Below are 25,077 nucleotides of genomic sequence, written 5' to 3' on the forward strand. Positions count from 1 at the left end.
CCTGACTCTTGCTTTGATTTTGTTTTTCTTTTCAGCCATTATCATCTATCATCAGAAAATATGCTTAACTTTAAATTACTCATGATGCAAAGTAAACTCATTTTTTCTTATTTAAAAACTTTCTGAATATTGACAACTGGTAAAAACTCAAATATCTTTTTTTATTATTTTAATCTAAGTAATATCTTAATATTTTGTGATACTAATCTTGCTTCACATTACTTTCATGTTGTAGCATCTTGAAATCAATACAGGAAAATTAATACATAATTTTAAGCATAAGATATTTCACTCTTCTCTTTTTCTGTCTTTGTAAAATATGTATAAAATGGGTAACAAATAGCCCAGTATGTAATTATTATGATAACAAAATAATGTTGCATGTAATGCATTTTTGTGTAACATGCAGAACATATTCTGATTTACCAGTTTTCTTTTGAATTTTGGTATTTTCTGTTGACAACAGTAAGTCACACATTTTTGTTCATTTCAAAAATATTTCTTTCCTTCCACCAAAATTTTTCCTTGATCCATACTTACTGTTCTTTCACTTTAGCATACGCTCGACCTACAAAGCATTCCTTTTACTTTATATAAATTCAGTTTTCTTGTTAATTGCCACATTAACCTTTACAGAAAATATATGACTGGCTCCTCTGATGATTCTTTCATTTGTTCAGCCTCCTATCAGAATTCGTGTGTTCAATTTATACCATGTTAATTTGTACAGTGAATTATATTGCTTTGTACATGTTTTTTTTTTCTTTAGACCTTTAAAAGTATATGGATTTCATCTCCCTGACTACATTGCAAACTTTAAATGGGGAATTCAGATCTTCATATTAACTTCTCTATTTCCTTTCTCCCTCCTACTACTGGTTTTGGTACTCTAAGACAGTGGACTTTTTGATGTACTGAAATGTAACTAGGAATCTCTTATTGTAGGTCACTGTGGTTCATTATTTTGACAGATTATGAGGATCATTTTCACATTTGGGATGATAAATGGCTTAGACTAAAAAATAAACATAAAAATGAACTAAAATGACATAACAGATGTCAATAAATAAAGAAATGTTATAATACTATTTTCTTGACATTGAATGCTACAAAATACTGCCAGTGATGATGACGATAATCATGATGCTGTTGCTGCTGCTGCTGATTTTTAGATATGAGGTCTCTGACACCCCTCTGTTATTTTTGAAAGGAATATATGTTTCAAATACTGCACAGTGTTTTCTTGATTTTAAGTGTATTGTGTGATTTTCATTATATATATTAGCATCATTAGTTGTATGAGTGAAGAAATAAAAAATACAGTTTGCAGTGCTGGTTCATTAGGGCATACAAGACCCCAGTTGTAGCTCTTTGCCTTAGTTACAGGCATTTCATCTGGGCAAGGCTGTGTGAAAATGTCTGGCCCAATTTGCAGGTTTGGCAAAACCAATTGTCCCTTCCCTTTAATCTGCTCAGTTTCATCAGCCTCTTACCAGCCTCAGAAAAGTTGGCCATTCATTAAAAAAAATAAGTTATGATTGCCACCAGGCAAGTTTAAAATATTTATTTTTATTAGCTTTTATAACACTGATTTCCTCTTAAAAGCATTAGTGAATATCCTTACAAACTGTTAAGTTGATAGTAGTCTATCAAACAGTTTGTGGGTACAATTGGCTCACATTTGAGATAAATATTTACTGACATCACCAACTTAATGTAAGGAAATAATGAATAGTGATTTTACAATTTTCCCTAACCAATCTAATAGTATACCTACATTAAGTTTATCACATATTTTATTAAATGACTTTCAATTCATTTAAGTTCATTTAATTAAACAACAGCACAGATTCTATATAGAAGAACATGTGCTTGAAAATATTAATATTTAATTAATATTTATATTCAATTTAATATTTAATTAATATTTATGATTTAGTATTGATATTCCTAACACCTGCATTAAATTGAACCTTGTTAATTCCCTAAATAATAGTATAGAAGATACTGAAAATAATTAAAAACTTTATCTGGAATCAAGAAAATTACTTTTATGTATTCCTTTTGCTTTATCTGAAATATTAAACATATTTAAAAGAAATATTATTTATTTTTATATAATTAAAATAAAATCAATTTCATCCTGGTTATTTAAATATATTATACTGTACAGTAAAATTTAGATTTACTTAGCTCATCTGTAGCAAATGATCAAAAGAGGTATATACTATGTGTACCTTAATATGTATATTTTTCTATAAGAAGTATAAGAAAAAACATAGAAACAATAATATATAAAAATTATATTTGTCTTCATTTTAAAATATGTTTAATATTTTACATTATTTTATTTAATTTTACTTTATTTAATATTTTAGAGTACATTAAGTAATTTTAAATTGTTAATAGGTTTTCAAAAGTGAGCACAGGAATGATTTATATCTCCTATCAATATATGAAATGTATTTGCTTTAGAAGACAATTTATTAAAAATTAAACATAATTTATTATATTTCAGATTTACCCTTGTATCCCAGGATGCCAAAAGAAGATAATTTTCAAATAGTTATTTGTATTAAAGAATATTAACAATGTTAAACTTACAAATGGCAATCTTGTTGACACTTACATATCTAAATGGGTCAAAAAATGATTAGATTTCCTACTAACTATGAATAAAAGAGGTAGGTGTTCGGTTGTATAGGTAGGCAAACTTTCACAGCAACAACTTACATAGTTTTTCTTAGACTTCAGTGCCCAGTGCTAACGATGGTAAGTTTGTTGCAGATAAAAGGTATTTGTTATTACATTTGAAATAAAGTATTTAAAGTATTATATTCAATGCTCTATTAAATTATTTACCATGTAGATTTCAGGAAATGGGAGTACATTTGGTAAAAAAATCTTAGAATATGGACAGAGTAAAAATTTCCCATGTAACCAAATACATTTTTTGAAAAGATAAGTCAGAGCTTTTTTCTGTTGTCTGAAATCACCTAAAAGAAATTCATTAATGTTGACTGGGTGAATAGTCCAGTAGTTCCCCATTCTGTATTCACCTCTTTCCTTGTTGATGAAGCATTCATTTAGAGAGATGTTATATCTTGCACTGTTTATTCTTCCTTGATTCTGGATCTAGTAGAGAGGAAAGTTGTCCTTAATGTATTCAAATGGAAGCTAAATTCATCCTATTTGCAGGTGAAGTGAGAATGGTCTTTGAAATTAAAGCCAATATAAGATAAGACAGCCTCCCTGAGGTGACTTCATTTGTACTGTTCAAAATATATTGCTTTACAAAAAATTCAGAAGTGGCACAAATGATGAGACTCCAGGAGCCATTTGAAACTCTTCTTTCTGATGAATGCTGACTGCCTTTTAATTAGTTGGAAGTGTATCTTCAGCCATTATTGTAGACATTAATTACTGATTCATTTAAGTTCATTAAAATTAATTACTGATTCCTACTGTGTTTTCAGACAGGATAAAACAGGTGTCTCAGTAAATTGACCAACTGAATCAGAAATATTGTGGAACTTAACTTTAAACACCAGTGACCTGCTTTAGTAGCAGATCATTCTCTTTTTATACCACGTAGTACATGTGGTAAATGTACTACATAGTCAGTGTAGTAAACAATTAAAGTAAAACTGATATTAAAAAAAGTTGGAACAAAAAATTACAATGCAGTAAATATGAAGAAAAACAGTTCATGAATTTCTTCCTCCATGTTTTCGTAATCTTGGAAAAAACACTTCAGCACACTCCATTAAAATCTTATGATTAATGAAAAAAGGATTACAGATAGATAACATTGTGAAAGGATTAACTTCTTCACCGATATGCAGAACAAATGAAAACCATTGTTTCTAGTTATGTATTTTACAACAGGACAAACAATAAATGTTTGTTTTATGTATTTAAGAAAAGTCTCAGAAATGAAATACTCTATTAAATCCAATAATAACTGCTGGTTAAATATAAAGAAATCATTAGTCAGTTATTCCCATTGCTGGTTGGCAGTATTATCTTAGTTCTTAAAACATGAATACAAATTTACTTGCAGCATTGCACTACATATTAAGAGTTTCTTGGAGAAATCAAGAAACAACTAATATAAACACTTAGCTCTAATTGGTTTTACAGTTTCTAACACTTTGGGACAAGGAATGTGAGGGCCAAAAGAGAAAATACAATAAGTACTATGAATAGAAAAGGAATATTACACATTGTGTGTTTGTGAGTGAGAGAGAGAGAGGACAGGAAGAGAGCAGGGAAAGAGAGAGAAGGAGGGAGGATGGGAGAAAGGGAGAGAGGGAGGGGGACAGAGAGAGAGAGAGAGAAATATGCCAGTTTCATTTTATAACCTTGAGGAACTAATTTCATCATTTCTCTTAACCTTGCCTATTTTGAACACTGCTCATTATGTCTCAAATACTCCCGTCACCACCTATTTTATGCTTACTTTTGTATTCTCACACTTTCCTGGCTTTCTAGTACGATTCTTCTGCCCTAAAATTACCTGATTGTTTATAAGTCTTACAATCTGCCTTCTTAGCCCTTACATTTAGGAAAACGATTTTCTGCTAAGAAAAATTACAGGACTCTCTGGATTAATAAGCCTGCAGATTTATCATTTCCAACCTATACTGGAACCTCAATACTGTGTGGAAATATTTCTGGCTCAACTTCTACTCCTGTTCCTACCAGAGTATTTTGAAACTTTCGATAAGCTCTTAAAGACTCTTTTATTTAATGTTGTATAAAATGACCATGTCAAATTTCACATAAAAGTCAGTAGGAGAGTTGCCACCTTCCTCCACCTTTCTCCTTCCAATTCATTGTTCATATTCCTGTCATAATGATATTTCTAAGATGCAAGTCACTTTATTCATTTCCTTAAAATTTTCATTGTCTCCTCATGCTCATTATGATAAATCTACTCCTTAGCATGATCTTTGAAACCGTTGAATGACCTTGGAATCACTCAACAAATACTAGTGATCATCTAGTGTCTAGGCACACTTTTCTGTGGTTGGGACATATCAGTGAACAATATAGGCAAAGATCCCTGCCTTCATGGAGATTATATTCCAGGGGTGGAAGAGATAATAAATGATAAATATAGTATGTAAGTAAATTATCCAGTATGTTAGAAGATGTTAGATGCTATGGAATTAAAAAGTTGATCAGGAGTTCAGGGAGTGACAGAAGTAGGTTTGGTCTAACAGACCGGTCAAGATCAGTCTTACTGAGTCTTACACGCTCACCTCCACATACACCCTAATTTCCCATCATACCTTACTATTTTCCTTTTCCCAAACATATTTTCTTCTGTCACCTGTTAGCACTGTAGTTTTACATAGAATGTACGGTTTCTATGAAAGACCTCTCTTTGCCCAGCCATTTTCACCTTTGAGTCCACCCTTTGCTGTGACATCATTCCCCCCAAATAAACCTTTCTCCTGCTACCCATTTACTCCCACACAGGTTGGTTGTTCCTCTTCTGTATTACCAAAAACTCCTAGTTTTATTTTTTTATTTGCAATTATTTACATACTTTTACATTTTTTCTAGGCTATGCTAGAGCAATAAAAAAACCCTAAATCTCAGTGGTTTATTTCTTATTCATTATATTTGGACCATAGCAACTGCAGAACAATTGTGGCTCTGCTCCGTGTGTGTGTGTGTGTGTGTGTGTGTGTGTGTGTGTGTTTCATTCCAGTGTGTGTGTGTGTGTGTGTGTGTGTGTGTGTGTGTGTGTTTCATTCCAGGAATAACCCATATTGGGAACATATCTTTCTCCTGGCAGAAGAAAAAAAGAAATAGCAAAACATGTAATGGCTCTTAAAATTTCTGTTGAGGTATAGCATACATCACTTATGCTCACATTCTATTGGACAAAACACGTTATATGGTGAAGCCCAAAGTCAATGGAATGGAAAAGATTCCCACAGGGAGTCCTTTGAAATCATATGACAAGGGATGGGATGGGAAATAGAATACTCTTATAGGAGGAAACAGAGTAATTAGGAACAATCTAATCTACCACACTTGTATATCTTTCATAGTAGACTCTGGGCAGCTCAAGTTAAAGTTTTGTGGATTTTATCATCAGATATATTTCCTAGTACCTAACAGCAGCTTAATATAAAGCTTTAAGTGAAATGAGCAAAAGGAGAATGGAACTAAGATTTATATATATATATATATACATACACACACACACACACACACACATATATATATATATATATATATATATATATATATATATTTTTTTTTTTTGATGGGGGGACTCTCTCTTGCCCAGGCTGGAGTGCAGTGGGGTGGTCTCAGCTCACTATAAACTCCACCTCCCAGGTTCAAGTGATTCTCCTGCCTCAGCCACCTGAGCAGCTGGGATTACTGGCACCTGCCACCATGGCTGGCTAATTTTTTGTATTTTTAGTAGAGATGGGGTTTCAACCATGTTGATCAGGCTGGTCTTAAACTCCTGACCTCATGATCCACCAGCCTCCACCTCCCAAAGCACTGGGAATACAGGCATGATCCACTATGCCCAGTCAGGAACTAAGATTTATTTAGTGTCTTGTACCAGACACCACTATGCTCTTTAACTTCCATATTATAAATAAGGCAAATGAGATTCCTAGGTAAAATAACATGTGTGACACACAGTTAAGAAGCAGTATGTGCAAAATTTTAACTCCTGTCTGACTTTAAACCTGCTTTCTACTTTACCATCCTGTCCTTGTAGAAGTATACAATCTACAAATCTTATGCAGTGATTTCATAATATTAAGGAAAATAAACAGATATCATATTACTATGAATGGTCATTATTCATCTCATAGTAGTTTGTATCTGTGGTATTTTTCCTACTAGACTTGAGCTTTTTATGAATAAGCACTTCTGTCTTATTTATATTTATGTCTCTCATAGAGTTCATTAGATTGGCTTTGTTATGCAGAAATATATGGACGCGGATGACACCAACCTCACGTGTTGTAAATATAAAATAGATTTTATTGAGAGAAAAACGTGCAGGCAAACAAATAGAAGGACATGCGTCATTCACCAACCTCTTAAACAATCCTAATGGAAGTGGGTTTATACTGTTCAAAATTTGGCTGCATGCACTACAGAAAGTGACTCAGCTGAAGGGGCCCCGCTGGCAGGATACATCTAGTGAAGCATATATTTTCTGCTAGAGAAACTGACATTTGAAGAAAGGAGGAGTCTCTGAATCTCAGTCTCTCATATCAATTTATTCTTCCTTTGAGCTAAGATCTGCTGAAGTGACTTTTTGCTAAGTTATCAAAGTGTTGAAAAAACAGGTCAGCATGATATTAAAATGTTTCTCTTTATACTTGAAATTTCTTTGAATGAAAACAAGTACCACCTAGCAGTGGTACTGAAAGAGAAAGACAGTAAATAAATACCTATCATTCTTATATTTTTATTTGACAGCAGAAAAGAGGGTAGAAAATGGAAATAATTCTGACTTTTGTGTCCAGTTAGAATGTGATCAGTAGGAAGTGTTTCAAATCATTATCAGTTGTAAGAAATAGAAACTAGTGACTCTGGCTAACTGCAAGGAAGGGGAAGTATTTCAAGAAGAAGGACCATAACAGAATGGGCGAGATGATTTGCAGACTGGGCTTGTGAGGTGCAAAAACTGAGGTAGTAGCAGAGGAATTAAAGGAAGGAAGCGATGAAAAAACTCTAGAGATAAGAGCAGACTGGTCAATACTAGCACATGCTACAACAGGAATGAACCTCAAAAACATTATGCTAAGTGAAAGATTCCAAACATGAAAGGCTGCATGTTGTATAATTCCATTTATATGAAATGTTCATCATATGTAAATACATAGTAATAGAAAGTGGACTAGTGCCAGAGGTGGAGATAGGGGAAAATGGGGAGTAACTGCTTACAAATCCTACTCTATTGCCCAGGCTGAAGAGCAATGGCACAATTTCAGCTCACTGCAACCTCTACCTTCTGGGTTCAAGTGGTTCTCCTGCCTCAGCCTCCCGAGTAGCTGGGATTACAGGCATACACCACCACGTCTGGCTAGCTTTTGTATTTTTAGTAGAGACAGAGTTTCACCATGTTGGCCAGGCTGGTCTTAAACTCCTGACCTCAAGTGATCTGCCCGCCTCTGCCTCCTAGAGTGCTGGGATTACAGGCGTGAGCCACGACACCTGGTCCAAGTTTCCTTTTACGTGATGAAATGTCTTAGAGCTAGATAGAGATGATGGTGGCACAACACTGAGTGTACTAAATGTCAATGAGTTGTACACTTTGAAATGTTTAACGGTTAGTTCTGTGTTGATATTGTACAATTTACTTCAATTAAAAAAACACAAATTGACTCTAGGAGAAATGAAATTGTTGCTATTTATTCTTTTTTCTCTGTACTTGTTCAAAATTACAACTTTTCAGTTTGGCCAGATTTAGGTCATCTGTCCTCCTTTTTGTCATATGGGGACAAGAAAGGAAGTATCCACCCCCTTAGGCTTCTTAGTAAGAGGTAGGCTTCAGGATTTCATGGGCCACCAAGATTAGAGAGACAATCTGAAACATGTCATTTCCCCAGTAATAACAAGTCTATAAGTAATGCATAGTGAACACTGGGCATACAGAAACACCCCTAAAATATCCCTATATGAGGCCAAAAATATCCCGTGTTTGTAAACAAAATTGGTAAGATGTCTTAAGGGAAAGAATCTCTAAACATATTTACTACTATTTTTAGTCTAGTGTTTTCTTAAAAATATATGTGGGCTGGGCACGGTGGCTTATGCTTGTAATCCTAGCACTTTGGGAGGCCAAGACAGGCAGATCACTTGAGGTCAGGAGTTCAAGACCAGCCTGGCCAATATGGTGAAACCCCGTCTCTACTAAAAATACAAAAGTTAGTCAGACATAGTTGTGTGTGTCTGTAGTCCCAGGTACTCAGGAGGCTGAGGCAGGAGAATTGCTTGAACCTGGGAGGCAGAGGTTGCAGTGAGCCGAGACTGAGATCACACCACTGCAACTGCACTCCAACTGCACTCCAGCCTGTGTGACAGAGCTAGACTCTCTCTCTCTCTCTCTCCATCCATATATATATATAGTTATTCTGTATGTAAAACATGTGCTTTGGAATATTCAAATAGTGAAAATTAAATTCTATTTTCCTTTGAATAGCTATTAGAACATATATTGTGCAGAATTCAAAGAATAAACAGAGCTGACATACATATAGCCTATTGTGAAAACAGTATAGGGAAAGGGGCATAATAATTAGTTCATTTTGACAAATCACAGTTCTTAGAATTCTTTGTGGAATTGTTTTGATTAAAACTTGGGGATTTAGATTGGTTTCCTTAAGGTGTTTGAGAAGTCTTAAGGGGGATTATTGAGAAAAAGTAATGATAAATTGGCACTTGATTTTTAGAAAACAGTATAAAGAATTCAGCTTTAGGTTATGTCTGCTTCTATTTCTGTGTCTAATATATATGGCATGCTTGTTCTCTGTGGCAACTATGAAAGTTGCACCAGAGAAAGCGTTTAAATTTTGTACAAAATTGAATATAATCTCATCAGTGTGGCTGTTTTGTGTATAAAGGAAATAGCTTGATTAGTCTGTATTTATTACAAGGAATTTTCCTGAAATGCAGATAACATGCACTGTACTCTTATACAATAATAATGCATCAGGCAAGTGTTCGTTCAATAAGGAGGAAATTAAAATCAACTTTCTAATACATGATACCATTTTTTTTTCTTGACACACAGGTCAGAAAATGTACAGATTTAGAGATCAATATAAGAGAGTAGAAGAATCACTGGGCATGAATTCCAAATACCACAATCTGAGTATTGAAGGCTATTGACTACCTTTGCAAATTCAAGCAGACCATCTGACTTCTCTGTAACTTAGCTATCTGCCTTACAGTAATGTTGTGGAAAGTAACATACAAGTGTCATTTGTTATAATAAATTTTACGGGTTTTTTATTTTATGGAATCTTCCTCAAAAAACATTGATCATGGTTTTAATGCTGTATGAGATAAAATGAAGGAATAATAGAAGTAGGTTAATGTCATGAATTACCCATTCTGCTAACAAACTTATTCTGTGAATTAATTGGCAAAATTATACATTACCTACTATTGTGGGAGAATGTAATCTACCACTAGTAAATTTTGACTATGAGTTCCCCTTGTTATCAAGCTTCACTTCTTACTATCTCTTCACTATACACTTTATACACAGTGACTTAATCTAACACTGGTTCCTGGTTCTAGTCAAGTTATCTTCCATAATGAAATTCACAAAGTTAAAATAAAAGCCAAAAAAACCAACCCAGCATGAAATCTGTAGGTAACAAGTACAACAGTATGAAACCAGTAATGTTAAATAAGCACAGATGGAGAGTGGTGAGCAGTCACTTGTTCTTTGGGATGGTGAGGGATGAGATGAGAATTGACAGATGTGTGGTGGAAAGGAGGAGAACAAAAGGGAGACTAGAAAAGCTGTGCTGAAGGTGAGGGATGGGAGGACAACCAGGATCAGTATCGAAGCACAATTGGTTGTACTTAGATTCTATTTTAGATTATGTCAAATAACACTTTTAGCCATGTAGCTATTCAGAACTGGCATTTAATTAGTGAATGACAAGCAAGAAATAACAAGGTGACATGGAAGCACTTAAGAATAAAGCCATCATTCGTTCTTTAGCAGTTTATACTTGTAAAGTTTTGTATTGCCCTTTATTAAACCTTCACGATATTACTGTGAGAAAGATGGATAACAAGAACTAGCTACTCTCTCTTCCGTGTGGACTAAACAAGAGGAAACTGGTTTGTAGTTGAGTAAAAATGTCTTGGCTAAAAAGCCTGTAGCTGTGCTGAAAAGTATTTCCTAAATGAATTGCCCATTTTAGTAAATGGCTATTGAATGCACTAATCTTCGTTTTTACAACACATAAGCTTTATGCCAACGTGATTACATTCTAAGACCTAGGGTTTAACATACACATAGAAGGCAAAGTCAGCTTCCTACAGTGTGTATTTAGCATGCTCTTGCCCTAAAATTTTCCTTCATGTGACTTTCACATTTACTGAAAGTTTCACGTTGTTTATTCTTTGGGATGAGTCACTGAGGGCACCACAATGGAAATATTGTCTGCTTTATACTATACACTAATTTTAGCCATCTACATTTACACAGGTAATTTTCCAGAATACTTCCCAATCATCTAGAAAATTTTCAAAAGAAAGGAACACAGGACAGATCATTTTCAGTGTAGTAGGGAAGTGAATCAGGAATCATTTAAGACAAGAGTCACTGGATGCAATTCCCCAGTGGTGGCTTGTGGGCATGAAAATCTCTGGTGAAGGAGTCCAGCCATTTGAAATGATAAATGACACATCTAGTAATTGAATTAGCCATTCAACAGTTATTTATAGAACACATATAATGCATCAGGCACTGATCCTGAGGATAGAGCAGTTAATAAGACAGACAAAACTCTTTGTCCTCATAGAGCTGAAATCTTAATAGGAGAGATAGACAATAAACAATGACAAATGAGCAAAATGTAGAGAGTATGTTAAATATTGGCATGTGTTAAGGAGAAAAATTATGCAAAGTAGGGAATAAAAAGTGTGCATGTTTTTCCCTGAAAGGAGGGCTATCTCATGGGAAAGGCTAAAGGAAACCAGGAAATGAACAATTGAGGGGAGATCTTTCAAGCAGAGGAAACAGTCAAAGGCATTTGATAATCTCATAATGATGCAAGGAAATAGAAATTTCAAAATGAATGATGAAATACTGAAATAAATTCTTTAATAATTTTGCTAATGCCAGTCTTGTCCTCAATCACATCTTCAAATAAGCACACAGACAGCAGTGCTTGCATTATCTTACCACTCACTTTGCTACCCAGGTCTCTGATGCTTTACTGAAAGTATTATTATCTACAGACACTCTCTTAAAAATCTCCTCTCTCTCTCTTCGGCCCATACATCTATATTCCTCTATTTATCATTTGACTCTTGGTTTCTCCATGTCTGGAAATGGATTTCTTTGTCAACTTTTGTGACCCTTCCACTCTTGATTTTCAGGTTCTTTACTTTTTGTGAAAAAGCAGTTTATAACTGCCAACCTGTAATCATTCCCATCACCCTTGCCTTGGATTAGGTCTTCCTCTATCACCTGAATTCAGGCACTATCTTTTCCTTCCCGCACAGACCATCACTTCTCCCCATTGACTACCTCTGTGCTCCATATGCACAGCAGCTGGGGTTGTGTGTGGGGTGGAGGCACCTGCTGAGGACACCGCCATTGCCTCTTACTGTAACATGGTACTGCTCTGATGCTTGGCCATCTTCAAACTGAGGAAACTATAGCTCTATTGCAGCACCACTACCAGCTGCTCCAGATCTCTGCTCAGCTTCTTAAGGTCAGGACAATTCCATTTCCTCCCAGAAGGTCTGGAGCCCTTTATCTCAGCTTCATCAGCATTTCCAATATGCTAGTTGATCTCAGGAATGCTGGGTTATGGATGTTCTAGACCGATACCTATCTAGGTACAAACCTCTTGGAGGAAGGTAGATTTTCCTTTTTAAAGTCTCAAATAATTTTTCTCTAGATAATGGGCTGCTTGGCTGTTTTTCTGAGGGAGGCTACCCTTAAGGACTCCATGATAATTTATCTTTTAAGGGAGGTTTTAGGTAGGAAGACTTGATCATGAATACAAAAGTATTTTTCTGTCAACACTCTTGTTGAGAAAATGAGAGGACCATCTTTTCTTTCCCCAACCCCAACATGTAAATTTCATATTTGATGAAACATCCAGCCTCACGACAGTAAAAAAAAAAAAAGTGTTCTAAGATCTTAAGGAGTTTACAACCAAGTTGAGAAGAATAGAGTTATACTTACTTTAAGGGGAGGAACACTGTCTTACATCCCTTTGGTGTCTCTTCATTCAAGGTTCACCACTATGTGTTGAGGATATTGCTGTGTAAAATAACTAAGAGAAGATGATGTATTAAGTCACAGATTTGTAAAATATAAAACAGGACATTTAAGTGGAGATGTCCAAATAGGAAACAAAGGTAAGTAAACATAGGTGAGATCTTTTGACCTAAAGTGCAGACTAGATTGTCATATATATTGTGATAAAAGAAAAAAAAATAGATTGATATTCTAGAATAACTTAGTTCTAGTTAAACGTTATACTACATTGTGTTTCAATAAGTAATAATGATAATAAAATATTTTCTTTATCGAGTGATTATTGTGTGCTAAAATTCTGTTTCAAAAGCTCACAGAGTTATCTCATTTAAGCCTTTCAACAATCTTATGATATAGATGATATTATTATTCCTGTTTTACAGATGATACTCAGAGTATCTTACTTTTCTGAGATCATACATTATATGGTGGAGCTTAAATTAGAACTTACAAAGTTGGATTTTAGAGCTTGTGCACTGAAGAAGACAACTTATGGCTACTGCTATTTTGTATATTGCTATATATGGCTGATTTGTTTGCTTATTTTTGAATGTATGTATGTATATATATAGATGTTTTCATAGTACTGCCTCTGATTCTTTAACTAATCTTGTCCTTAGTGAGAAGACGTTATAAGATCCTAGGCTTACAGCACGGAGGCTTAACATTGTTGTCTTCTATTCTTGACTCATTCAGACCTTATACTTAATTTGAGGGACTGAGCATTTGCCTGGTGAACCACATCCAAGATCTTCTTTTTATTTCCATTTTGATTATGTGGGCAACATCCCCATTCTGCTTTTGCATGCTGCAAACTATCCCTATTACCAACATCCTATTTTCCCATTTAATGAATTTTCCAACACAAAGCCCAGTTTGAACTCAGTCCTTCACCACCTGAGAAAATACAACCAACGCACTGTTCAGGCAGTAGCATCTACAGGTCTTGGTGCTTGATTGCCTCAGGGGTGAGGAAGAACTATCTCCAGTGGTACTAGCACTTCCTTACTAGCTAAATACATGGGATATTGGACATTGGCCCACCTCATGCTTCTGGCGTAAATGGTTGAATGGTTGATGATGTCTCCATATGTGATGGAGGTATTAATGATTAAAGATGGGGCCAAGAAAAGGGTTAAGAAAGAACATGGTCTGTTGACTGGCTGGCTGGTAGTGCCATTAACTAAAATAGAAAATGTTGAAGAAAAACATGTTTGGGGACAGTGTGGTAAATTATGGCTATAATTTTGGACACAGTAGATTTAATTTGCCTTTGAGAATGAAGGTAAATATATAACTCAAGTTTATATAGAGGGTTGGAGTAAGAAAGAGAGAGATGAGAGCTATCTACATGTGATTTTATGTGTCTACAGAGGCATTGCTTGGAAGAGAGAGAATGTATGTTAATTCCCAGCAATGTTTCTAACTATATCCTAATAAAAATATTTTTTTCATATGAAAGGCTTATGCTTTGCCATACCTATATAAAGACTAAATAAAATCCTATAAAATATCGCTATTTTATTGAATATAATATACAATCTAAATAAAAGCAGTACACTTGCTCTGCAAATGTAATTTCCTGACAAGTTCCCTGGCTTAGCCAGATTGCTGCCATTAAGCCCTATTTATGTATAATTTTGAAGCCATCTTTCTATGTTCGAAGTGTACTGACCTCTATTTTCATCAAGACATTGCTATATACCCATTCAAGATGTGTTTAGAGGAAAATCTACTTTTATTTGCATTAGTGGACACTGTGATAATTCATGAAGACTATAAGTATAGCCACTGTGATGGTTAGTATTGAGTGTCGACTTGATTGGATTGAAAGATGCAAAATATTGTTCCTGGGTGCATCTGTGAGGGTGTTACCAAAGGAGATTTAACATCTGAGTCAGTGGACTGGGAGGCAGACCCACCATCAGTTTGGGTGGGCACAATCTAATCAGTAGCCAGCATGTCTAGAATAAAGCTGGCAGAAGTTGGAAGAATTTGACTGGTGGAGTCTTCCAGCCTTCATCTTTCTCTCAATGCCAGATGCTTCCTGCCCTCAAACATCAGACTCCTAGTTATTCAGTTTTTGGACTCTTGGACTTATACCAGCAGTTTCCCAGGCCTTTAGCCACAGACTGAAGGCTGCACTTTTGGCTTCCCTGCTTTTGAGATGTTGGAACTTGGACTGACTTCCTTGTTCCTCAGTTTGCAGAAAGCCCATTGTGGGACTTCACCATGTGATCATGTACTTTGCCTTGTGATCACTTCACACTCCTTAACAAACTTCCCTTCCTATGTACATCTCTCCTATGAGTTCTGTCCTCCTAGAAAACCCTGAATGATACAGTTGTGGTCCCTTTGTGATATGGTTTGACTCTATGTCCCCACCCAAATCTCACCTCGAATTATAATCTCCACATATTGATTATTTAGGGAGGACCGTGGTGGGAGGTGATTGGATATGAGGACAGTTTCTCCCATGCTATTCTCATGATAGTGAGGGAATTCTCATGAAATCTGTTAGTTTTAAAATTGACAGTTTCCCCTGTGCTCTCTTTTTCCTGCCACCATGTAAGACATGCCTTGCTTCCCCTTTGCCTGCTGATTTGAATTGGAACACTTTCATCCTGAAACTATTACCATTGTGTCCCACATCTGTCTATGGAAAAATTGTCTTCTGTGGAACTGGTCTCTGGTGCCAAAAAAGTTGGGTACCTCTAGGTTAAAGAAATAAAAAAAGATTCCTCATTCTATAAATAATGATTCTGTACTTATATATTTTCAGAATTACATTTTGTGAACTTTTCTTGAAGTGCTATAAAATTTAAGAATAATGAGGAGGTAAATTATTTATTCTAAACTTAAACATGCCTATTGGACAGGCAATTAAGTCTTATTGATCTTTCTAAATATATTTACAATAATGATCTTTGTGCCAACATATATCCTGTTCTATATATAGTATTTCAATTAAATTTCCCATAGATATATTTGGTCACCCCTTTTCCTGTCTTTTTTTCTCATGGAATGCAAGCAAGTTGTTATCTGTGCTGCTTCTGTGACTCTGAACAACTGGATAGACGGGATGCTAATACAAGGATTGGTCCTGATTTTGCTAAGAAATGTTTTACTTTCATTATTTGGAAAGTTTTTTTTTAAAACTTCTTGGTGATGACAGCTCCACCTTTCTTCTGAAATATGTCTGTCCCACTGAAAACCAAACATCTTTAATAATAGGCTTGTGTATTGCTTGATAGCAGGGAGTGTATCTTTTTCATTTTAATAACACTTGGAATAATTCCTAAGATGCAATAGGCTCTTTATAGTATTTGTGAACTAATGGAACAGTTTTAACTTTTTGTGTTTATTGGGTGTGGTCCACAAGTCTCAAATTTTTCTGTTGCTATGTCTGTTTATTATCTGGTGATATAAAATGTATTCAATTTGGAACAAAACCACTGGTGGTGCATTTTGAAAATAAGCCACTCCTAAAATATTTTAACAAATATTTGTTTCTTTCTTCTAGGTTAAACTCAAATGTTATTTCTTCCAGAAAACATTTTAAAGTCAGAACTAATCATTTACATCTATCTTTCTAGCAAACTAAAAGTGTAATAGAATCTATAGGTCGAACATTATTAATGTGGCTTTCTCTTTACCTTTCTGGACTACCTTCCATTGAAGAGATCCTACTACTTTGATATAGATTAAGACTTCCAAAAGAATACTGAAGTAATATTAAGTGTTCGAGAACAGAATTTTCAGCAAGTCAATTGTTTGGTTTTCAGTGATTGTAATTGGGTAAGCATAGACTTGGGAGCCTCATCCATAGACTTTTCCATAAGGATTCTAGACAGAAGATGGAGAAAAAGCCTGTCCCTTTCTGGTCCTGCAGAAATGTTGCAGGAAAAACAGAGATGGGAGAATGTGATGAACAGATTCATTCTGTGAGTAAAGATATCACTGGGAGCAGAATGAGATTTTGCCCCTGTCCCCCGATTCTATCCTCATTTGGGACCCTGGTTATGGGTCCTCTCATATTTTTTCCTTGTACCATCCTGACTTGGACTCAGCCATAACAGCTGAGTTTTAAAGTTTTAAAAGCACAGCCTGAAATTTTGTATAATTGACTCTTACCCTTTCCTGTGTATTATAGGCCTCAGGTAGCTAAGAGTCTGACTGGCAACTTGCCAAAACGTGGCAGTGTAGTAGAGTGTTTCTTTGCTGGACCACCTAGGCTGGTACTCAGCTTAGCATTTATAGCAATAATATGAGTGAAAGTGAGGCTGAACCTTCTGGGGAAATAATACTGGCACATTGTAGAAGCAGAAAGAATCTGAGCAATTTCCTTGCTCAGATTCCAGTGTTGAAGGACCACAGAGCACCCAGAAACCAGGGAACTGGAAACATTACCAGGAGACTGGAGGATGCAGACTTCTTCACTAAAGGAATCTCCCTATCCCTGTCACCCTCATCCCACACCTACTTGCTGTATTGGAGAGGGACCTGGGAGGTGGTACAAAAGGGTGAGAAATCTGAGAAATTGAAAACATTTTCCCGTAGTTACTGAATATTACCAAAATATATTTTTCACTTGTTATTTTGGACTAAGTTTTAAATTGGATTGGACCATCAGTTAATGCTTCTCCCAAGAAACCACAGATGGGTCCTCTTGGAGGAGAGCAGATAAGCTATAGACAAAAATAAAGAAACTGTATATTCTCTAAGAATTACATTTTGCAACTCAGCTTTACACTTTAATTGAAGTAAATTGAAATGTATTCTCCCAAATGTTTAATTTATGCACCTATTAGTTCTTTTCATATTTTTATGCACCTATCTCTGTATTAGTCTGCTAGGGCTACCATAATGAAATTCCACAGTCCGGGTGGCTTAAACTACATAAATTTATTATTGTACAGTTATGGAGGCTGAAAGTCCAAGATCAAAGTTCTGGCAGGGTTGGTGTCTGGTGAGGCCTCTCTCCTTGGCTTGTAGATGACTGTTGCTCATTGTGACCTCACATGGACTATTCTCTGTGTGCACACCCTTCTGGTTTCTCTGCCACTTCTTATAAGGATGCCAGCCCTATTGGATTAGGGCCCTACTCTTATGAACTCATTTAACCTTAATTATCTCCTTGAAGACCCTATTCCAACTACACAGTACATTAAGGGATGGGGTTTTAACATACAAATTTGGGTGGGGGTGGGGGACAATTTAGTTGATAACACTGTTCATCACTCTATTAATTATCCAAAAACAGATACCTCATCATTATATTTATATTCTCTAGCATGATCACTGATCCGTAGTAGGTGCTTAATAAATGAGGAATACATATAGAGGAAAGTAACATATGTACAAAAGTCGTATGATGTGGCAATTTAAGGCACAGAATTTTGAGACTGTAGTTCAAGTTCCAGCTTTACCACTGATCCAGACCCAGCTTCTATATCTGTAAAGCAGCACAATAACAACATCTCCCCTGTAGAATTGTAAAAAGATTAAATGAGCATCTGGTAAATTATGGGTGCTCAATAAATATTACTTGTGATTGTTATTAAGCTGTGCTTCATTTTATCAGCCTACTTTCACTTGCACATCAGTTAAATCTAATACCTTTCTTTTCTGATAAGCAGGATCCAAGCATCCTAGGTTATAATCAAGAGATGCAGATATGAGAATAGAGGGAACATGTCATGGAGCTGTCATCCTGGGCAATTGTTCTCTAGGGATTGTTTCAGTCTGCTTGGGGGTGATATTTTGGCCCTCATGATGGTAATATTCTTAGTGGTTTCAGGCAAAGTTAGGCTGAATTAATTTTAGAGCTGACCCACTTACATATTTTTTACTTTAGACTACAGCAGCTGAACAGCTAAATTGAACAATTTACAAACTATATTATGGCTTATGTGGGGCAGGCCACTCTTGAAATAGGACCAAGAGGCCTGAGAGTCTGAGTGAGTGGTTGCTTGACAGATTCAAAATATCAATTAAATCCTTAACTCTTGGTCTTCTGCTGCAAGTTTAGCAATTTGTAGGGGGAAGAAAAGAGAACATGCCATATTCTCATTGAATAATCACAAACAGAAAAATCAAATCTAGAATATCAGAGAATAGTTATTAAATAAACAGAAATTAGGGGAAATTGCAATTACACTGAACTATATGTACTTACTAAACTTAGATTTAAAAAAAAATCTGAACTCATTTGGTAAACATACAAACTCTTCAGTTCAGAGTTCAGGCAATGGTACAGGACTCATTCTTTTTTTTTTTTTTTTTTGAGCTGGAGTCCCACTCTATCAGCCAGGCAGGAGTGTGGAGTGCAGTGGCACAATCTCGGCTCACTGCAATCTCTGCCTCCCAGGTTCAAGTGATTCTCTTGCCTCAGCCTCCCCAGTACCTGAGATTACAGGTGTGTGCCACCATGCCTGGCTAATTTCTTACAGTTTTAGTAGTGACAGGGTTTTACCATGTCAGCCAGGCTGGGCTTGAACTCATGTCCTCAAATGATCCAGCCACTTCTGCCTCCCACAGTGCTGGGATTACAGGTGTGAGCCACCACATCCGGCTGATATAGGACTTATTCTTAACTTCCAAACAGTATTTGTAAAATCTCTTACCATCTCCACCATGAATCTTTAAGAAAATCTTCTTTGAACTAAAATAATCTCTTTTCTCCAAACTCCCAATTAACACTTTATCTGTACCCTTCATATGTCATTTTTATCATTCAGTGAAATATGGTTTGTTTTGCCTCTTCCGTCTTCCTCATTCTGCTGCCTTCCTTAAAGTCAAGAGTGGCAAACCAACTTATCTTTGTATCTCTTGCGGTTATGTGCATGGAGTCTTCCACATACTAGGTGCTGAATAAAAATAAATTCAATTCAATGTCACCAGCATCTATGTGGACTGCAGTCCCTGCTTCCTACTATTATGTAAGATTCCATTAAAATATTTTTCCTACTGAGTTGGATTTGCACTTACATTTTTTTCTCAACAGTGCTCAAGGCAGTGACTATCTGTCAGTTGTATTTTGTATGAAAATAAAACCTCTTTGCCATTTTAGTTCTTACATTTCTATCCAGAGAGTTAATCTTCCGTTTTAATTATTCACCTAAGCTCTTTTGTTGAAAGATAAATGAAATGAGTTGTTTTGAAATCAGGGCAAAGCTATCATTGGTACCTATGAAACAACACATATAATCTATTATGTTGATACCAGGTCAGGGCACTGTTTTAATATAGGAAAGGTAGCCAGCACCTATCAATTATTGAGACTAAGTATAGTATAAAATAAATACTACTTATGAGTTAAATTATGTTAATTGTTTTGATAATTAGACATAGGCATAGCCTTGTTTTTTATGATTTTTATTCAATTTAATGTGAAATAATTCCAAGATGTTTGCCCACAGTTCTCACTGGAGAAGTTAGTTTATTGACTACTGTATTAAAGATTATAGATTTCTCCTTTACTCTTCTTTTAGTTTAATCATTTATAAAAGTATTTGATAGTATTATAATGTTTCTAAGAGAAGTTACAGACCTTTGCTTCAAAGTAAATAATTTTACTTTTTTTAAAGTCGGACAACACTAATCATGTTATTTACTATTTTGTGTACAGAAATCTATCTCTATTATCTCTACCTCCCTGTCAAAATTCTATAAGAATCTGATTTGATTTTCTAAGCCTATTGAAAATAATAGGCAAATCAATAATAATTCAGTGAACAGCTTCTTCACATAATATGAATATTTCATTTCATTTCATTTCATTTGGCCACTTATTGGAAGATAAAGTCCTAATCTATTGAAGTAGAACCAACATCTACTGTTTTACCTTGGCCTTGTTATTTTATCTAGAGCAAGGAGATATTATCATGTGAAAAGATTTTTAAGTATGTATATTTTTAAATTAGTGGATAAGACTTTCTATTCAACCAAGGGTAAGTTATAGATGTGACAATTGAAGGTTTCCAAGATTTGGCTAAATAGTGAATACTGAGGTCAAAAACCCTGAAGTTATAAAAATGTTCCTTGGTGTTTATCAATAATATTGAACCAATGTCGGAATATAGAGAACATTTCAATGGCATGTTACCTGTAACAGTTCTGCATAGTTCTTCTAATACAGGGAAAGAAATTTTTGCTTCAAGGACATGTTCATATTTATTGAAATCTATTGGTTATTTATTATCAATAATCATAATTATTGAAATGTATTAGTTAATTATCTATATTGTTTGAGAAGCATTTTCAAAATACTTTTTATATAGACAAATCTTTAATCACTATTGATCGAAAAAGTAAATTGGATAAAAGTATTTTTAATGATAAAACAAAAATTCTGTAATTCAAAATGGAAGTATAGATACCATTCAAAATTTAAATTACAGAAAAATTAATACAAAAGCTTTTGCAAGTACAGGCTGTCTTCATCCTTAATGGAGGAATCATGAGGTAATTGACATGTTCGTTATAATACCAGTATCTCACATCCTTTATTTCACTTTGAAAAATAACTTTGAAAACTAAAATCTTATCAGTTCTCAACTTCGTGTTTTTATAACTGTTAAAAATATGTTATTTGGGGAGGGACGGTGGGGGGTGGGAAGCTGGGGAGAGATAGCAAGGGGAGAAATGCCAGATGTAGGTGATGGGGAGGAAGGCAGCGAATCACACTGCCACGTGTGTTCCTATGCAACAATTTTGCATGTTCTTCACATGTACCCCAAAACCTAAAATGCAATAAAATAAATAAATGGGAAAAAAAAATTAAATTTGTATGCTAATTAAAAGACCCTGTTCAATAATTAAATGGATAAACCACAGATTGGAAGAAATATTGTAATCCGTATGTCTGACAAAGGACTTATATCCAAAATATGCCGAAAACTCCTACAACTTAATAAACATAAAAGCAACTAGTCATGTCAAAACATGAACAACATGAAAAAAAATATATATGTTATTTGTAAGCCTGATGAATCATGTTGTGAGTTTTAATTTATACTAGTTGTAAAGTTCTATTTGTTTATTGTGCATGACTCTTTAGGGTTTGTTTTTTTTTAATAGGTAGGTAGATTAAGTGTGTAAAAGGCAGAATTAATACCAAAAGACTCTAGAACACCAGCATTTAACTTTGCACTTTCTTGAGTCCTGCCTTGCTTTTAGTCCCTATTCTATTTTCAGTTCTGTCTTTGTTATTATGACATACTTTGAACTCTATAAAGAACTTCTACGTAAAGACCTTATAGGGAGTCCATGCGTGGAGCATGCCTGCTACATCCTGGGCAAATAGAGCCCACTGTAATTACCTCTATTTTATAACGGATGAAACTGAGATGCAGAAAGGTTAAACCATTTTTGAGAAACCACATATAAGTAAGCATTCTTTGAGATGGAGATAGAAACCTTTAATCAAGAAGAGGTTAAAGTATCGCAATTCCAAATCTGAAATAGATGGTCTGAAATGGCAGATTTTTAAGAGAGAATAATTAAAGGAGTTGATGCCTCATTGTCTTTAACGATATTCCTTGCTGTTCCATCAGACCATTGAATAGATAAGAGGTGAGCAATAAGTTTCAAGCTGATCTTTTGTGTAGCCAGATAATTCAGACAAAAGCTTATAGGGATGATGTGGAAAGTAAATTCACCTACCTGGCTTCCAAATGCCTCAAGTTTCAGGAAAGGGTGAATGAATAACATCTAGACACTGGAGAAGAACAAAATTATTCTATATATTCTGGTTTTTGTTTTTGGAACTTGCATTGTTGGACCACAGACCATGTATACTATGATGATTGTAGTAGTTTGAACCTTGGAAGCAAAGATTGATTTGCCACTTCAGAATCTTAGATTGGGCAAATGAACTTAATTCGTATTTCATTTTCGTTTCAACCATGCTCAGAATACTTATCCTATAATTATATAATATGAAATAGTTAATCCTCATTTTTTTACTGCAGTGATTATAATTTCCACCATTTAAAGAGCAGAAGGAAATTTCACATTCCAAGAAGGCTGGATTATAATTTTCAGACCCTTTACCCCATGTCTGGGGAAGTTCTGGATCAGAAAATTTGTGATGAACCTTCCCTACCCCTCATTTAAATTCTGATTACCGTCCTGGGGAAAGGAAATAGACCATTCCTAAATTAAAAATCTTTACAACCAGGTAGTTACAGTGTGTATTTATCATGTCTCCTCTAATGTTTCTAATTCTCTGATATCAGGTTTTAATGGATAATTTCCCGCATATCTTCATATTTTATATAAAACTATAATTCCAAAATGATCTAATGTTATTTTACTTGTTCATGGATTTTAACTGTGTTTTCCTTCGTACCTGTTTGTTCTTTAAAATTTATCTTTCCCTTTTTGAGAAGTCTATATAAAACATGATGCAAATTTATTATTTAAGGCTTCTCATATAAATGAGTATATAAGCCTCATATATGTGTGACCTATTTAGGGTGGCTATTTAGCTGTTCTTTTAAAGAAGTTCTTGGAAAAGATGAAAAGCATTCTCCTTTAGACCCTAGCATAGACAGTGGAAAAAACACTTCCAAGCAGGGATGAGCAGAGAAATGATGACATTACTGTGTGGTAGGAATCCCTTATCAACCGAGGGATCATCTTTGGATGTTCTCATTGTCGTAGAATATGACAATAATCCTTGTTTGCTTTGTTTGAACTAAAAGAATAGATACCACTTCCCTTCAGAGAACTTGCCTGATTTTCAGAGTTGAGTTTTGTGAGTCCATCCAATCTTAAGTGTGGGTACCATAAACATATCTGGAAATGGCTGGGCATGGTGGCTCACACCTCTAATCCCAGCATTTTGGGGGGCCGTGGCGGGAGAATTACTAGAAGCTGGAAGTTTAAGACCTGCCTGGTCAACATAGCAAGACTCTGTCTCTATAAAAAATAAATAAAGTAGTTTGGTACGGTGGCTCATCTTTTTAGGAATAGCTCCTCATCAGGCTGAGGCAGGAGTATCACTTGAGCCCAAGAATTCAAGGCTACAGTGAGCTATGACTATGCCAGTGCACTCCAGTCCAGCCTGGGTGACAGTGAGATCTTGTCTCAAAAAAAAAAAAAAATACCTAGTTAAGAAGGGTCTAGCTGCAAATGTTTAGGAGGACGCCGTCAAGAGAGGCATCGGGACACATTTTAAGGAGTTTTCTTAATTATTTAACAAGCATCTACTTAACAAATTTAAGGAAAAAGACCATTGGATTATGAGCCACCTGACCAAATGCTGGCTTTGCCTATGCTGCAAGTGCACTAAAAAGAGAAGAAAAAATCCTCTCTTCTTCTCTGTAGGCCTTCTTTTTACAATAAAATGACACTGAGGATCTAAATGCTCTCTAGAATCCCTTTCAGTTTATATACGTTCTAGTGTACAAACATCTAATGGTAACGCTGTATTTCTGGATCTGTGAGAAACACGATATCATAGAAATACTCTTCCAGAATTGTAATAAGCACTTCTCACTTTGGCATATCTATAAATAACAGAGAAAACTAAGTTTAAACTTTGAGCCAATCCTACAATATTACGCAAGCAATGGAAAGATTCCATAATGCTGTCTAACCTGTCTAATCTGGATATGTTGATATCTATGATTCTATCTTCATTGCCTTTTTCTTGGGCATGCAGACTTCATGACAAGAGTGAAGTAACGTTTGCCATTACAATCCGTGGTCTAAATGCCATGAATCAGCAAAGTTCAATGTGATGCATTATTTGTGTAGGCAAATGACCTAAATGGTGTATAGAAAGCTATTAAAATTTTTAAAAATTGGAATGTCACAGGTTGGTAAAGTTTAAAGGAAGTTAAAGGAAGAGGTGTAATTATTGTATCTAAAAATATTTGTCTAATTCAGAATGGAGAAGTTATATAAGCTAAAGTATCTGTGATAGATTCTGGTTCCTTTGAAGGCATGGAAACTTTCTCAATCATTTTTTAGGTACGGGGCCTGTCATAAGAGTATCAGTAAGTATTTACTGAATGAAATTTCATAAAATGGAAGTTTTTAGAATCAATCCATAG

This window comes from Sapajus apella, unplaced genomic scaffold (assembly GCF_009761245.1).
Source record: "Sapajus apella isolate SASKATOON/1434 unplaced genomic scaffold, GSC_monkey_1.0 scaffold7, whole genome shotgun sequence".
Lineage (NCBI taxonomy): Eukaryota > Metazoa > Chordata > Mammalia > Primates > Cebidae > Sapajus > Sapajus apella.